This window comes from Megascapheus bottae, chromosome 7 (genome assembly GCF_031878675.1).
Source record: "Megascapheus bottae isolate mThoBot1 chromosome 7, mThoBot2.hap1, whole genome shotgun sequence".
NCBI classification, from domain to species: domain Eukaryota; kingdom Metazoa; phylum Chordata; class Mammalia; order Rodentia; family Geomyidae; genus Megascapheus; species Megascapheus bottae.
The window spans coordinates 59,015,401-59,019,160 of record NC_143515.1 but is presented as its reverse complement, the minus strand read 5'-3'; the positions used below and the strand labels follow the sequence as shown (position 1 = coordinate 59,019,160).

Sequence of the window (3,760 nt, the reverse complement as noted above, 5' to 3'; positions counted from 1 at the left end):
TCATTATTAAATTTTCACACATGTGTATAATGCACTTTGATTTTGATTCCCTCATTACCCTTTTCCTCTCTTGCTTCACCATACTTCATAGTTCCTTTTGTCTTGCTAAACGAGGCAGAAGCTTTATGAGTGAAGATGTGATGTCATTATTCCTTCTTCCTTTACACAGAGCAAGGCCTTTGGGCCCCTAAGTGAGGTCCAGGGAAACAGACTCCCTACCAATCCAAGATAATTGTATTGCATAAATGCAATGCAGCTTTGTTGTTTAGACAAATGAAATTCCAGAGTTATTTTCTATCATATAACTGAGTTCATATAGCTATGAAGTTTCATTATTTAAGTTTTATGCAATATGCAACTAATTCTGTAAGAAGTTCCAACTCCATCACTGATTTTGCCTATCAGAAAGACAGAAGTATAAAAACTCGATTTTGATGTGTGTTGCTTGCTTACTGTCTTCAGGTTTGAAGACATCTTGTGGGAATCATGCTGTGGAGATGGATTTGAACAATCTGCATCCTTTTTTTGTGGTTATTCTTTTTTATTTTTATTTTTATTTTTTACTAATTTTTTAACATTCTTTATTGACTTAGGGGCCAAACAAGGCAGCATCTGGTGAGTTAAGAAAGGCACTTTGTTGAAAATAATACATCATAGTGCTGTCAAGTGATCCCAGTCACAGGATTTGAGGATGGAAAGGATAATCTTTGGATGATATAGCCTGGGACACTTGCTCATTTGTTATTTTGTTTTTCTTCCTAGTCTTTGGGATCAAATCCAGGGCCTTGCACATCCTAGGCAAGTGCTCTGCCTCTGAACTACACTCCAGCAATTACTTATTTGAAAAGGTTGCTTCACACATGATGGATGAAATTCAGTAAAACTTGTGGTGGCTGTTGAGAGCCATGTCACCTGAGCAGGCAGACTGGCAAGTCAGCAGAAAGTCAGGGGACAGGAATGAAATGGGTCTCTCGCCCCTCATAATTTTAGTAAAGTTGACTTACTGAGCCATCACCTGCACAAACATGCCCCTTATCTTTTACAAATGTAGAGATGCTAATTTGATCATATGATGTCTCTGCAGTCAAATGCTCTGTGTCCCACGCTATAGGACAGACAAGACCACAGTTTTGATTTCCTGTGTTCTTGGTGGAACACTCTGTGAGGTTCTGATTTTAGAGCAGCGGCTTTAAATAACAGTTTTCACCAGTTCAGAGTAAACATCACCAGTTCAGAGTAAACAAAACCCTAATTGCTTATAATACCGTATCTCCCTATTTGTATCCATACTCTCCAATCATAGTGGTTTTTCTTTTTTTTAATTAATCATTCTTCATATTTTTTTGCAGTTTGAAGTCTTTTAAAAGTTTTTTCCATATAACTTTTATTGTAATTAATAGAAGGGTTACATTATATTCACCAGATAGAAGGTGCATTACTTCACATACAATGATACCCTTTCTCATGTCTTGGTCCCCATTTCCCTCCCCCCACCCTCACTCTCATCTTGTTTTCCCCCCTTTCCTATCCAATTTCAAATAACCAAATAAACGTATAACTTTCATCCATGTGTAAGAAAACCCCATTCACTATAGCAGTACTGCTCTTCCAAATAATCCTGGTGTCCCTCACCACCCCTCCCTTCCCCTCCTTCCCTCACCACCCTTCCCTTCTGCCCAGCACCTAGGAGCAGGGATCCCACTGCGGAATGAGGAGCAGTGGTGCAGTCTTGCCTGGCCTTCTGCTACTAAGATGTGACTTTGGAGAAGGCTGCTAAGATGTTTACAGACACGCCATCCGGGGTGGGGTCTGGGACGCATCCACAGCAGAGTGGATTCCCTGTTTACTGTAGTTTTCCACCACAGGGGTGATCTGAGTGTGGACTTGTTATCATCTGATGGCCGGATCAGGGATTCCACCAGTGGTGTCATCCTTCATGGGCTCTTTTAGGAGGGGGGGGATGAACTCATCGTTGGTAGGACCAGTGATTCTCTGGATCAGCAGGGAATCTGGGATGGAGAACTCCATCACGGAATCAAGCTTCTTTTTCCGTTTTCTCTATGAGACCATCAAGCCTTTCAGCCTGTTTCACCGTCCGAGGAAAGCCGTCCAGAAGGAAGCCAATTTCTGCAAGCAGGACGAGGTGCGGGGGGGGGGGGGGGGGGGGTCTCCAAATTCTTCTCAATGAGCTCCACTACCATCTCACCACTCACCAGCTTTCCAGCACCCATAGTTGCCTTCAGCTTTTTCCCCAGTTCTGAGCCAGAAGCCACCATGGCCCTCAGCATATCACCAGTGTGACCAAATGACAGACAGAGGAGTTCTCAGCCAGTTTGCAATCCGCCTCTCTTTAAAGAGTTGATGCCTTCTGTATTTTGATAACTATTCCTTTTGGGTTGTAAAAGCATTCCAACTTCTCTTACAATTTCAATTATTTCAGAAAGCCATAGCAGCCAAATAGTTGAAGTCATATTATACATTTCTGTTTTGCATCCACCTGGGACAGGGACTTTTGACTTGGACTTGTTGGATCCAGTGATGTATTAGGTTTGTTTTCTTTACTCCTCTTTCTGTTATGCTACAATGGGTTATACTTAAGGTGAGGGAGGTAGTAGTAATACTCAATGTATATCCTACAAAATTAAGGAAGTTACGGGAAGGAGTGGAATTGGGAGGGATGGAGGAGAATGATGAAAGGAATGATATTGTTCAGGCGCATCGTATTCATCTTGAGTTGTTGAGTGACAAGCCATTTGTACAACTACTTAAAAGATAATAAAACAAATGTATAGACACTTCTCAAAAAATTTAAAAACTCAAACATTAAGGTATAGGCTTTGTGGAGACAGTGCAAGTCATAATTCAGCTTGGATGGTAGTGTATAATTGCTTATTGTTATTTATTTTATTCTATGCTATTCTAATCTAGTCTATTTTTGGTGCTGGTACTGGGGCTTGAACTCAGTGCTTTGCTTTTCATGTGTTTGTTTTGTGCTCAAGGCTGGCACTCTTCCACACTTCTACTTCTAGCTTTTATTGTTTGATTGAAGATAAGAGTCTATCACACTTGTCTTCCCAGGTTAGCCTCAAACTGCAATCTTCAGATCTCACCCTTCTGAGTAGCTAGGATTGCAGGCTGGGGCCACCAGTCCCTGGTTGGGTACTAGCTTATTAATAAAGTGTTGGTTATTGTTTAAGTAGATAATTAATACTGTTCCCACAGGCTTCCTGAATCACTTCCAATCTTCAGGAGTTGTGACCTTGACATTTTCAGTTTTACTAGATATTTCAAAACAACCTCTTTTAGTGAAGTACTAAGCTTGACTTTTGTCTATTTTAAAACTCAGTGAAAGGGCCTGCAGTGTGGCCTAGTGGTAGAGTGCTCTACTAGCATACGCGAAGCCCTGGGTTCAATTCCCCGGTACCAAACACACAGAAAAAGCTGGACATGGTGCTGTGGCTCAAATGACAGAGCACTGGCCTTGAGCAAAAAATGTCCAAGAACAGTGCCCCAAGACTGGCACAAAACAATAACAACAACAGCAAAAAAACTCTTAGGACAGATGTTTCCTTATGGACTTTATCCAAAAGACATATAGAAAGTCCTGTCAGCAGAAAACCATGTCCACATCCTGTTAAACCCTGGCTCCTATTACTATATCAAATAGTAACTTAGTAACTGACTGAATCTGGTAAAATAAGGGACCAATGCATATCCTATCTGCCACTCATCCTTTCTTTACTACAGTGGATACATTTTT

The 3,760-nt window shown here is 41.1% G+C and overlaps 1 pseudogene; it reads right to left on the bottom strand.

The window, feature by feature from the left end:
* Positions 1-1,747: 1,747 nt before the first annotated feature.
* Positions 1,748-2,291, bottom strand: LOC150060866 (adenylate kinase 2, mitochondrial pseudogene; annotated as a pseudogene).
* Between the last annotated feature and the right edge of the window lie 1,469 nt (positions 2,292-3,760).